Source organism: Amblyomma mixtum, chromosome 3, assembly GCF_055824585.1.
Source record: "Amblyomma mixtum isolate Tamu chromosome 3, ASM5582458v1, whole genome shotgun sequence".
Taxonomy (NCBI): domain Eukaryota; kingdom Metazoa; phylum Arthropoda; class Arachnida; order Ixodida; family Ixodidae; genus Amblyomma; species Amblyomma mixtum.
In genome coordinates this window covers 258,989,690-259,003,403 of record NC_143014.1, presented here as the reverse complement: position 1 = coordinate 259,003,403, position 13,714 = coordinate 258,989,690, and the positions used below count along the sequence as shown (strand labels likewise).

At 45.3% G+C, this 13,714-nt stretch overlaps 1 protein-coding gene across 2 annotated transcripts in view; it reads right to left on the bottom strand.

Annotated features, from left to right (window-relative positions):
• Positions 1-6,252: 6,252 nt before the first annotated feature.
• The window catches only part of LOC149354537 (uncharacterized), a 45,752-nt gene continuing 38,290 nt past the window's right edge, over positions 6,253-13,714 (bottom strand). The window contains exons 8-9 of one of the 2 annotated variants that reach the window (XR_016291338.1): positions 12,396-12,428; positions 6,253-6,325 (exon numbers count right to left, since the gene is read on the bottom strand). The gene's annotated coding sequence lies outside the window, so the exon portion shown is untranslated. The remainder of the gene's footprint in view (positions 6,326-12,395; positions 12,429-13,714) is intronic. The other variant, XM_089583389.1, reaches the window with a different exon arrangement.

Genomic DNA, 13,714 nt, shown 5'->3' with positions numbered 1-13,714 from the left:
TCGTATGAATGCGGCGCATACTGATCTTTCCTAGGAGAAATTTTAACAACTGCATTCCCACGTGCTAGCTGACCCTAACTGTATTATTTGATAAACATGTTACAGAAGAGAGCACAGAGCCTCCACTAGGCACCTAATGTCGCTTGCTACCTCCAATCACTGACCGTATTTCCAGTCCCAAGGCAGAGGATTGTGTGAAAATCTTTCTCAGCTATATAAGGTAGATACGGCAGACTTAGAAAACAATAAAATTATTAATGAAAGGAAATGCAGAGGTAAGCACTATCAGCTGAGCTGGCTACAGCCAGAACACTTGGTTTAATAATAAGAGGAGTTCCAAAGGACAGCGCACGCTGACTGGAAAAACTGGTGTTTCTATTCTGTAAAAGCACTAATTCTCTTCTCTACACAACCTTCATCCATGTCAGACTATTCTTTGAGGAGGTGGATCTGCTTTTGAAAGCACTCATGAAATTTTTCTTTTAGTTGGCATTGAAAGCTCTTGCATCATGGTGCAGAGGTGCAGACACTGTATTTTCAATCTATGTAGCCTTTCCAATACACGCTGGCTACCACTTCGCTCCACCCAGACACTCACGGAATTGAGTTGCGGGCTCTGCCCTCTGCCCCAGCCAACGATTTTGACTCCTTCAATCTTCCTCGTCTTGTTCTGTGCCACGGCACACCTCATGAACTGCAGAGTGACTATGGATGCGTTTTTCTTTCGAATGCCGCTGAAGCAGCGCTTAAAATCATTCATCGCTCCACTACAGCGTGCCACCCTCAAACTAATGGCATGACCGAGCTCTTCAACCGCACCCTATGCAACATGCTCGCCATGTACACTGGCTCTGCTTAATCAAAAGTGGGAATAGGCCCTTCCTTTTGTCACGTAGAACTGCAATAAGGCTATGGATACTACGACAGGCTCCTCTCTGTCTTTTCTCTTCCTTTGAGGTCGCGAGCCCACGTCTACCATGGACACCATCCTCCAGTATAGCAGATGCCTCTGCAACTAGTCTCCTTTCCGCAGCCCATCCGCACACTGAAGAATGCCGCCAGCTTCAGCATTCGTTCACCACTCAGCACCAAAAACTCAGCCAGGAAAGCACCAACCCAAGCCCATCATATCCGACGCTCGCTTGGCTTTGGTTTCCTTACACCAATCCTGGTTTATCACCGCTAGCACGGGTTCACCACGTTCACTTTGATCCAATTCTTTATTCTCTTTCCATGGAAAAGGGGAAGCTGAGAGAAAAGGCTGACTTGCCTGACGAAGGCCTCTGCACCCGTATACAGTTTGCGAGACAGTGGCAAAAAAAGAAAGGAAAAAATCTTATTTGTACATGCTACCTTATTTATAATAAAAGTTAGGGGAAAAAAAAGAGATTGTATATGCAGGTTGTAACACAATGATGCCCCAGAACAATTTGCAACACTCAATTTTCTATATAAAGTAGACAGAACAACCTAACAAAGTAGCATGAATCATGGAAAGCACCCAGTAACTGCAAGGAAATCTCGAGCGAAATATTACGGAAACTGAATGATACTACTTATTAAGTATTGTTTAAGGTTCTCTTTGGACCTTGATGTGGAAGAATTGAAATGAAGTGGCGGTAATTTATTAATGGCTGCAAGAGCTTGTTAACATAGTGTCCATTTACTATAATAAGACCAGATTTTAAGAACCAATTTTTGCTGCATTCTGAAGTGCTCTGTTAAGGAAGAATTATCAAAAATAAAAGCGTATGATCAGTTTTTGTGAATATGTTCAAATAGTCTGAACAAATATATCTCATCTACCTTCAGAATACTGCGTTTGATGAACAATGGCATTGTCCAGAGGTTCTGTGGTCGGCTGTGATTTCCCCAACTGCTCTCAATGCTTTCTTTTGCATCGTTATTAATTTTTTTGTAATTACCAGAAGTTGCAGTTCCCAGACGAGAATGCAGTAAAAGATTTTGGAGTAAATGTGCCTAGTTCATTGATATCTTTGGCAACGTAGGTATTACGCCAGCCAATCAGTAAAGGGAGCCAACCGCTCTGCTCAGACTGGCAGCAAGTTTCAAATTATGTGTATTCCAACATAGCGTCTCGCTGCACCAAACACCAAAAAATTTGTGACTGGAAAGTCTTCTAAATCGCAGTGTAACCAGAATAAACATTAAGCAGATACCCTTCTATAGTGTTAATAGGCCTGAAAATTAGGTAGAGCGTCTTCGAAAGATCTAAGACAGTCTGTTTGTATGCAACCAGGAGGGAAGGTGAGTTAGAAGGTTAACGCATTTGCCTTGTCTTCAAGCGGGCCCAAAGCTGGATCACTGAAAAAAATTGTTTGTGTCCCCAGTATACATTACCACGTCTGATGAATCTGTCATATTAATATATCGTTAACACAAGTTATCAACAGAAGCGGCCCTAAGATCCGAGTCCTGTGGCACACACCTTTTGTGATGTGGAGCTTCTACGAATCGTTGGAGTATATGTGGACATACTGAAAACTGTTTGCGAAATAACTATCGAACAAGGGCTGCGGAAATTCCATGCACACCATAACAGTTGATAGTGGAGGAGAATAATACGATAAACGCAGTGAAAAGCATTTACAAAGTCTAAAAACAAGCAAGCCTGCATTTTCTCGCTCCGATGTTATCAATACAGTGGAACCTCGATTATACGACGTTCAGGGGACCGCGCAAAACCGTCGTATAATCCGGGTGTCGTATAATCGAAAATCAAAGAATGCGGCCAGTGGCGCTCGGCCTTGCGCCGAAAACTGTTGACCGGCTTCAAGCCCGCGGCAAGTACGCCAATCAGATTAAAAAAGACAAAACCCAGCATTTGTTTGAAACAGATTTGCAAAAAAATCTTTATTACCGTTTAAAAAAATCGGTAATTTTTTTTTTGCACCTTTGCCCAACCTCGGCGCATCAACTTTCTTTCAAGGGCTGCCACGTCTGGCAGTAGGTCGCCAACATCGTCGCGCGCGCAAGCAAAGCGCCGGATGTTGTCGACGCTCTGCAACACGTCCGCGTAACTAGGAATGGGAGCGCAAACCTCTGCATCGTTGTCCACTTCGGAAGTTTTATCGTGGGGCACAAGCATCCATTACTTCCATTACAAAAAGCGCCGTGGACGCCTCTGTACTCGTGGACGCCTCTGTACTCGCTCTCTGTACTCGCTTGGGCGAGCGCGGCCTCGCCCGCTTATCTGTTTTTTCATCAGCGTCGGCTCCTGCAGACGCATCTGTTGCTGGGACGCGCGTCTTATCTTTTCTCTTTATCTTTCCTCTGATCTTTTAACTCTCCTCGGCAGCGGTGGTGGCTTGGCTCACGCCAGTAGGCGGGCCCGTGCGCTTTCCTTTTCATCCTTCTCTCAGTCCCAACGACAACACGCAGGCCGCGCCTCCTTGGGACTCCGACTGCACAGGCTCGACGAAAAAGAGAGCAAGTGCACTTGGCGGCCTCGGCAACGCTCTCTTCCCCGCAAAAACGGGGGTGCTTAGATTCGCATGCAGTTTTTTTTTTTTTTCAGAAATTTTTTTCCGAAAATAGGGGGGGTGCTTAGAATCGCGAAAATACGGTACATCCCGGCCTGCGTTTGCTGACGGCCTTTTTTGACGGACGGTACGAGCCAGCCGTCGTACGAAGCGGGGTCCTTCTAAAATTTGCATCGTATAACCGAGGTTTTTAATGCATTGTCTCTATGGGGGTTTTGCCGGGACCGCACAAATTCGTCGTAAAATGCGGGTCGTCGCATGACCGGGGGACGTATAATCGAGGTTCCACTGTAATTTTCTATTTAACTGTTAGCAGTGCTTTTTCTGTAGACCTTTCTTCAAAATCAAATACTGTGAATCATTCATAATGTTACGTTTGGCAACGAAATTTTGTGACCCGTGGTTGATGGCGCCTTCAAATATTTAGATAAAATATTCAGCAAACCACCACAGTAAACTACTATATTGGTGAGGCCAATGAGTCTTCTTTGAACCATCATCACTACAACCACTTAACGGTGCACGTTGCATGCCTCAAACTTTACTATGACCCACTCGTTCCTTCTGCCCTGCAAGTTGCTAAGATGGCTCCTTTTACGGTGGGGACGTATTCCAATCGACCACGCAGGCATCGCAGAATACTACAAAGGTAGAAGCTGTACCAACGTTTCGGAGGATCGCCACACAGAACTTCTGGCTAAGCATTTCAGCAAAGAAGCACTGGAGCTAAAGCCACATAAGAAAATGCTTGAGCAATCTTAGATTATTTTTTTTTATTCCCTAGGCATTTACAGTTTCGCAATGCCTTCAGGAATAATTAGGTAATATTTTTTGGCTCTATTCACCGAATTCGCAGAGACCCATCAGTCTGGATGAGCGATAAAAACCAACCAGCCCTGAAAACATGCCCTGTTGGTGCCCTTCTATTCCTGAAACTGTAGAGCACAATGCCATGCATCGACACTGGCACGCCAGTTGAAGCAAAGAGCTCTAAAGACTGAAGCAGAAGAGTGGAATGTGCCCACGGGCATGTTCTTCTCTTTTCTCGCGTGACGTGCTATTTGGGGGGGAGGGGGCGGTGTTAACTGATGTATTTACACGACTAAGTATGTGGACTCAAAGCTTCTCAAACAGCAATCTTATAATGTATGCTTTTATAGTGGCTGTCATAGGCTGCATTCTATGCCAAGGCATGAATTTATGAACACATATGTTTTACAACAAATTGAGGTGGAAACAAGAGATGGTGCAAGGAAAGCACTGATGATAAAACAAACTTCACTGCAATGCAATTAAAAATGCTTTTCAGATTCCCCCACTGGCACATTCCACAGCACATCCACAAGCAAGTTAGTACGTATTCCCAAAGCTCAGCCCATTAGCTCACAGTCTGCCATGCCGATATCAGAAGGTGGGATCAGGCAGCATAGGGATACAGTTCACTCCCTCAAGGAATCAGTGGGCCTTTGTCACTTCTCCTATTCAGACATCCGCTTCGTGCTGTGATTGTGGCCATGCCACTGCCTAGATTCCTCAGCTGAATATAGGCTGGCGGTTGTGTGCACGTGGCTGCTTAGGAATGGCTCTCCCTCCACGCAGCCCTCTGGCTCCAGTTCTCGGCCAATGCCCCTCAGTGCGAGGGAGTGAGCGCATGGCGGACAGCAGTGCGGGAAGCACAGCTGAGTCAAGAGCAGCCTGGTGTAGGCAAGTGTGATAAGTCGGTTCTCAGTTGGAAGCGAACACAAAGAGAAATAGTTATTCTCTTCAAATAGTTTCGAAACAGAGTTAACTTCTGAATCCAAGCAAACGCTTTGCGACTGGGAAAGAAATAGGAAAAAAAAAGGCAATTCACAGGAATTGAATCGCATAAGCCAAAAGATTAGGTTTACAGAACTGACTAAGGCAACTTAAATAAAAATGAAGTGAGAACAAAAAAAAATGCTTTCACATGAAGGCCCTCCCGTGAACGGGGGACGCATAGTCAGGGTTCCACTGTAATCATTGTTTACAATAAAAGGCCTAGCCTTGTTACCAGTTTAGCAGCGCACATTAACTTGACATTAAAATGAACGTAAAACTGATTTTTGCAAAGCCTTTGAGAGTAAAGTGCACGGACACACAGCCAGGGGAGCACCACCTCATACTGCCGGGCATGGGTCGCACGCATAGAGCCAGGCATCATTAATATCAGCTGAGTGCCAGACCTTTGGAGGATCCTGATCTTGACTTATAATTACGAGACGTTTGCCTGTAAACTGACCTAGCAACCCATTTTAATATACACAGTTTATTCGTGCCAGTCGTCTGGCGTGCATCTTATCATTCATACTTTCATTGCAGTATGCATTAGAAGAATTTACCGAAGCTCAGCTAATTTGTGTCACAGCATAAAAAAATGGGCTGCATAATCGGAGTACCGCTAATCTCAAGTCTCGTGATGATCCCATGTAATGGCCACAGTGTGTCATAACTGCAGAAAAAAAGTGCAGCAGTCACACGTGAACGTAAGGTAAATTTTACCGACCATTTGTCTATCCAACATTCAGCTGTTTAATGGACACAGACTACAACTTTTGCCATGATGTTGGTGTTTGGGTAAATGTGGCAAGTAAACAAGAATAAAGCTGGACATTTTTTTTTCATACGCCTGCACTTGAAAATGCCTCCAACTTCAACCAGAGCCAAGCCATGCACAGGAATTGTAAGATTTTTGTACACCAAACATTGGCAGCACTCACTGCAAAGCTCTCCATAGAGCTCAGGCCAAGGACAACTGCACCCTTGAGCTGGTCCTCGAGCTGTACAGCTGCTGGTGCCCCTTTCTGCAGGATGAACGGAAACGGCCACACTGATTCAGACTTGTAGTATTAACAGTAGACAGCTTTTCGATAGGGAGCAAGACAGGGTTGGATGGAGAAAAGATTTTTCAATGCTGATTATTAACTATACAATTTCGGTCGGCTCCACAGTGTTAGTCAGCATTTTATTTCAAGGTCTCAATTTACGTCTTGACTCATTCCTGTCATAATAAGAAGGGAAACAAATACACACATTTTATATAAATCAATACAAGAATTTCTGCTTGCAAAAACAAGTAAACGAAAATTATGCTTATTGCAGTCGTACCACACAATGGAAAACATGAAGCCATGCATTGCCGGACCAAGCCATGGAGCTTCGCCGGACCAAGCAGTGTAGTTCGAATTATCCGAAATTCGAATTATCGAGGTTCGAATTAACGAGCTTTCACTGTACTGCAGTTTTGTCCTTCGTATAACATTCGTGTACGTTCCTTTTCTGTTTCGTGTCATTTAAAGCCGACCTCATATTACAACCATTCTTAGCACTACATTCAGGTAAATGTGGTATCTGACATTGAGCTTAAAGGCAACAAGGAATCCTGGGTTCATTTCGGATGCCTGACACAATTTATTTCCACACAAGGCTTTCTAGCGGCTGAGAGCAGATACTGAGCACCTTCCTTCGTGGTCACTGTGTAAAGACCCTAAGTCAAGTCTTAAAAGCTACTGTGTATTATGAATTGTGTTCAAAGCACCATGAGCCAGTTGAGCACTGGTAGACCAAAAACAGCATTTCACTTCGCCTGGTGCAGTAGAATCTCGATACGAATGTCACAGGGTCGTGAGCAAATTTGCATAATCCCAAGTTGTGTATCATCTCAAAAAAAAAAATCAGTATCAAGCAGCATGCGAAATGTACTCGCACAGATTTGTTTACAGCTGGCAGTAGTTATTTACAGCCACATGTCGCCGCTCACTGCTGCTTGTGCGCACAAACTAGGAATTGCGGAGTCTGTGATGTGTGGGCCGTGCGCCACTGTTCGCAGCTTGCGCGTACATATCCGTAATGGAGTGAGGAAGTCTTCGGAACATCCGAAATTAATCACACTGTTCACAATGCACTCAGGTCGGGGAACTTCCCGAATTTGTATCATCCCTAAATTTGCATCAACCGAGGTTCGTGGTACCTAGCACATGATGTGAAAGGGAGTGAACTGGCCCTGAGTCATGGCAAACTTCTCGAAGATACAGAGTTACACAGAGATGGCTAGACAAAATGCTGGCATCGCAATCATTCATCCACTTCAGAACGAGCGGCAGTGCAGCTTTACTTCTCTGGGCAAGTACAAGCAAAGCCTGAGAATAAGTACGTACTCAGTGGTACGAATACGACTTTTTTCCAAAAGATACTTTCTAGGGATGCTTCACTAGTTTTCAAACGTGGCAAATACAATACACGTTCGACTGACAAAAACACTACATTAAATATATATCATCGGCTCAAAGTGAGGAACACTACAGTGCAGCTGCATTTTGCTTCAGGAAGTATCATGGGGCTCTGAAAAATGAAAAGAGCCTAAAAGCTCAACTTGAGTTTTTTTGTTTCCACCAAACTGAGCGTCGTCAAACTATCAAGCCATATTTGGAAAAACACGCAGATCATACAGAAATGATCCCTTTTTTCATCCCAGTTGTATTGTTCTACTCAATGTGTTCCGAGTTATTTGTTGTACCATCATGTCATCAGTGTTGTATTTTATTTCATAAATTTCCATTTAGTACTGTAACCTTTAACTAAGAGCACTTTTTAGAAGATATATATACAGTAAAAGCTCGTTAATTCGAACTTCACGGGACCAGGAAAAACGTTCGAATTATCCGATGTTCGAATTATCGAATGGCGGCGAAAAAACCGACAAGAACCATTTGCATTATGGTGTATGTAGGGTATTTACTCGCCTAACGAACCCACTCACATAATGAACCCACGCACCCCCGATTTTTGCCTAAGAATCTGAAAAAAAAAAAAAAGCGTCAGTCGTTAACGCTCCCTCCGTTTGGCACCGTCACGGCCCACAACGCATTTCTTGGCGGCACGCCAAGATGCTGCGCAGCGATAACATCACTTTTGAAGTTAGCTCCAGCAAGGGGGAAGCGAACTTTGGCAGAGTGCCAGCGCTTGTTCAGTTGTGCAAGCCTCGTTTTCAGCACCGTCACGGCCCCCAACGCATTTCTTGGCGGCGCGCCAAGATGCTGCGCAGCGATAACATCACTTTTGACGTTAGCTCCAGCAAGGGGGAAGCGAACTTGGCAGAGTGCCAGCGCTTGTGCCGGCGTCTTGTTCGCGGCTCAGCGCGTGCTTCCGTTGGCGACCGACCGATGGGTGGAAGCATGGACGACACTCGCAAAGAAAAAAGTTTTTCGCTCGTAATTTGTAGCGCCCCTCCCAAGTCATAGCCTTCATGGGCGTTGGCTGGGGCCGCGCTGACAGTGCTTATCCGTATTTTCGAATTAACAGGGCTCGAATTAACGAGCATTTAGTTGCGAGTTCCCGAGGTTGCGCGGAAAAAGAGGGTAGGCAGCCGCCAGCGCGGTCGCCAACCCCTTCCCTCCGGTGCCACCGCGCCGGCCACCGCGCCAGTGATGGCGCCATTTAAGCTTTACCCACTCTTCCAAGGTTTTATCTAGTTCCATCTTCTGTCCCCGTTTAGGACGTACACAGCGTCTAACTATGCGGAGTAGGTGCTTTTTTTTTTGGCCACATGCTGTGTGCCAAACTGCCCAGACGCGGTGGCGCGTAGTTCGAATTATCCATAACGGAACAGACTCGCTTTCGAGTTAACGGGCTTTTTTATACACAGATCTCTATGGAGCTTGGCCGGACCAAGTAGTGTAGTTCGAATTATCCGAAAATTCGAATTATCGAGTTTTGAATTAACGAGCTTTCACTGTATTTGTTGTCCTACTTAATGTATCTCACGTCAGTTGTTACGATGTGCTCTTAGTAGTGCTTATTTTTTATTGCTGCATAGAACTCGGTGCATTCTAAATGTGTATTTTAGTTTTTTAGAAGGGAATTGCGGTGTTTCCAAACATTTCAAACTGACAAAGCTTGAGGTTTAGAGCCCAGTCAGGTACACCGCACTTCATGTCCTGGTCATATTTGTATTCTCTGCATGGAAAACTGAGAACAAATAATGTGAAAGTGAAATTAAACAGAGGCCTATCAAAAAAACATAAAAACACGCTCAATGATGTTCCATTGTATGTACTAGTATACAGCACACAAAAGTGTGCCTCATAGGGACGTAGTTTACCTTTTGCCAGCACTCGAAGCAAGTGGGACTCTCGTGTCCTACTGAATAACCCAATCGAGAATATTCTTTGGAGTATACTTAAGTGAGACCAGGTATTCACAACAAGTAATTACATTAAACAAAACAGAGCCATTTCTAAACAGCCCGATTTGAACAGGATGAGGACACCTTTAACAATCTCATTACATATCAGAAAAAACAGGACAGCTAGAATATTTCCTTGGGAGACACCACAAGAGACAGCAACATTATCTGAATAATTGTCAACAAATTATACTTGGATAGATAGCAAGCTAAACCACAATTAACTAGGGGTGTGCGAATAGTGGTTTTTTGATTCGAAGCAAATTCGAAACGAATAGCAATTTTCTTCGAATAATTTCGAAGCGAATAGTTCGAATAGTACTTCTGGCAGTAAAAAAAAGGCTGAATGACAGTAGGCATTTCCAAAAAAATTTATTTTCCTAACACACGATGCCATTACATACTGCACTGAGGCTTTATTTAAAACCATGCTTCAAAATTTGAAGAGAGCACCTAAAGTGAGTTAAGAATAATTTTTACCGGTTTGGTAATAAAAAGTTATAGCACATAAAAATACCGCCTGCTTTCTAATAAGAAATTAGACATAAAATACAAAAAATGACAGTATAACAGAACGGTGCCAGTAGTACAACCAATAACTGAAACCATAGGAGTAACTGCACTACACTGCAGCAAGAGCACTGAGAACAATAATGAAAAAAAAAAGGACATTCTGAACTACCGGTGACCAGTAGTCGAATGTCCAACACTGAGCTAGGCAATCACGTTCGGTGCACCGACTTGCCACTTGCGTTTCTATAGTTTAGGATCCTCACTTATTGGCTTAGATTGCGCCTTCTTTTCGGTTATGCCGATGGGACTGCTGTGTCCAAAGATAATAAAATGGAACAAAGGCTGACCGGACCTCCTAGCAGCACTGGCAGCATCACACCATCGCGTATCCAAAGCTCCCACAGCACCGATAGCTTGGCCGTACTGTCGGAGACAGAGCGTTCGGGATGCGCCGCCCATGGCTCAAATGCATCGCCATCACCTTGCGGCCGGAGGAGATTTCGCTATCCGAGGGGTGCTCGTATCGAACTGTCGGCTCTGCTCTCCATGCTGCTCTGTCTCTCTTGGGTTTAGTGCGGCAAACTGGCGCTCTTCCTGGCCTATGCCGTCACTCTGACAAGACGTGTCGCACGATGCATTTTTTTTTTGCGTTTCGCTAGCAGCTCGCCGCTGCTGTTTGCCGGAGCGTTGCTTCGCTTATCAAGCTGAAGGATGGGAACATCGTTCCGGTTACATTCCCAGACTAGCAAGAATGGAAGCGGCTGTACAAAACTCCAGCGCCGCAAGCAAAACGTCATTCCCACCACTAGCGCCTTGTGGGCCCTGTAGTACCTCCGAGCAGCACCTAGCATCGCGCTTCCAAGAATGCTCCGAGCCTCCAACGTACCGGAGTGTTCGAGTTGCGACGACGGAGTGCGGCGCACCACCGAAGATGGCTCAATGCCCTGATTACGACGGCGTTCCATTCCCACCAATGCGCAAGCAGTCAGAATAACAAGAAAAGATGCCAGTCATAGATAGATGCGATCATTTCGTTCTACTGAAGTTCGGCAGTCACATATACATCCGCAGCCTCCCCAATGCCAAGCGTTAACGGCAGTAATCCTCCAGGAGTGCACAATAAGCTTGGCGTTATCATACGCTAAATGCGCCCTTCCCATGGAAGTATACACTTCGGTGACATCGAGTCCCCGCGCTGCCGCTGAAGTTTTCTCGCCTCCGCCGGTAATATGATGACTTGCTTCAATGCTGCCGAGAACGGTCGCCCATGTTCGGTACGCACGATTCGTCACCTGATTGGGTGAAGCGAGAGCACGGTAGGGCTGCGTGTTTATCGTCGCATCTGTCCTATCAGATAATCTTTTCCGCAGCTCAACTGGAAAAAAAAAAGGCGGGGGGGGGGGGGGGGGGGGGATGAACGCGGCAGAGCAATGCCCGCGTTCAAATCCTTGCGGCGTCCGAGCTCATCGATAACGTCACCGCCAGCCAGAGTATATAAAGGGTTCGCTGACAATAAACTGAGGTTTCTTGTTTTGAAGCTTAGACAACTGTCGGATATGTTCTTCCTTCATTGCGTCTGCCTCGACACGGTGGCAGCGACGCGGCTTATAGCAGCCTTAGTGCGGAGGTTCGAAGACGACCAGAACGCAGGATCTTTTGAAAGAGCGCGTCGCCCTTACCTTTCGTTTGTCGCTGGGTTCGCACCCCGACCTGATCGTGATTTGCGTACTGACTGACCCCAGAGCATTGAAAGCGCGATAAAAAAAAGCCATCTATGCGGCAATACTGGAACCGAAACCACATAAAGCAAGCGGGCAAGCGTCCCAGTAACACTATTCGCGCGAGACAATACTTCGAAATTTCGAATACCGAGAATTCGGTTCGAAGCGAATATTGAATACCGTGTTATTCGATCGAATATTCGCACACCCCTACAATTAACTATGGCGCTAGGAAGACCAACTTGTTGAAGCCTGGGAATTAATTTAGGACGGGAGACGAGGTCCCATTCTTTACTGAAATCTATAAAAATGATATCGACCTGGCAGGACTTCTGACGGACGGATGTGAAACTAAAATCCAATGTTAGATGGACAGACATCAGAAAAAATCTGAAATTGCAGCAGAAATGCTTAGCAGAAAAAAAAAGAGGAAATGCACACATTCGAAGCACGTACCTGGGCCCAGCACCACTCCAATACGCCGATGCCCTGCACCGAGAATACATCAACAAAGTCAACAGGGAGAACCGGCACTTGCAGGGAAGGTGCAGCAGGTACCAAAATTCCTATACAAGGAGACACGCCTACCAGTTTAGTATACCCCACTTTTGTCACTCTTCTCCTAATGAATATACAATGTGCCAACTGTGCTCTCCCGTTGCGTACGGAGAGGGGCACACAGGAAACCCAAGAGTCCCACCCAGGGCTCTTTTATCTTTATCACCCAATTATCTTTTCCCACAACATGAGTCATCCCATTTAATTTCGGGGAGTATTCTGAGAATCGCTCTGTGGAAGAGGTTTTGCCTTGGCATCATCGGTCATCCGCTATTTGCACCCACATGATTGTCAAATGATCCCCAGCACTGCGTCTGGTCTATTGACGTTTCACAACAATATATTGGGCTTGTTAACTTTTCTTTTTCACCGGAGCAGCAGAGGAAGACGGGGACCTGGAAACTGCTACCCTACTGAACTCTTCAAAGGATTCTCTTGCGCTGACTATGACTGAAATTGCAATTGCAACAGTAACCACTCTTAAATTAACACTGAGCATGTGCTTTCAACAATAATTGAAAACAAAAAAGCTGAATTAGTGGAAGGAAGTGTCCAATAGCGCACATAAATGCCCTAAAGTGTACGATACTCACATCTGGACACGCTCGTTGCCATTAGGGGTAGTCGTTCCGTCGGAAACTAATTTGTATTTGAGCCCATGAATTCATTCCAGGATCTTGCAGGGTCCGTAATAGTGGTGTATAAGTTTTTCACTACAGTTCTCTGGGCCAAACTGGCGTGTACACCAATACGCGTCAAGTCATTTGCACTCCCCGTCGTGTAGTCGAGGATTACAACAACGCGTATCGGTGGGTTTATGGTCGTTAATAGCAAACAGGAATAATCATCAGGTGTTGTGTTAAGCGCAGTCTTGGCTTCGTTGACGTGCAGAAGATGGATAGTGTTATTATGATGTCACTTGCACCGCGCTACTCCTAAGCCAGGTTCTCATCTCAGGTCTTCTGCTCTGTATCGACATGCGTGACAAGCGTATCAGAAATAGTCGTGCGAAAGGGTTCCGTTAGGCCGATGTTTTATGGATCGCATGCAGTTGTCTGCAGTGGTGTGTATAACACATTACAAAATAGGCGGTGGCAATGAAGTCGTAAACCATTCACTCCAGTGCGTGATGACCACTTCTAGGGCACCGAGACGATCTATGAAGTTAGAAGAAAAAAATACAAAACGATCTATCTTGGTTAGGCCAAATGCCAGAA